Below are 214 nucleotides of genomic sequence, written 5' to 3'. Positions count from 1 at the left end.
ATCCCAACTCCACGCACAACCCCTCCGCCCCTCCCCACCGCTAAGCCGCCCAGACATCAGTTTCCAACAACGGACACATGGGGCACAACCCGCGTATCCTCTCCCAAACAGGCAAACCGCGCACGCCCCCCACACCACCCCCCACCTCACGTTAAGGGGCTGAATTCCGAGGGACGGGATTTCGCGTCAGAGGCCGTTTACGGGCACTTACCGC

Source organism: Buceros rhinoceros, unplaced genomic scaffold (assembly GCF_000710305.1).
Source record: "Buceros rhinoceros silvestris isolate BGI_N320 unplaced genomic scaffold, ASM71030v1 scaffold28532, whole genome shotgun sequence".
In the NCBI taxonomy this organism is placed as follows: Eukaryota; Metazoa; Chordata; class Aves; order Bucerotiformes; family Bucerotidae; genus Buceros; species Buceros rhinoceros.
Note: the sequence above shows the minus strand (reverse complement) of the source record.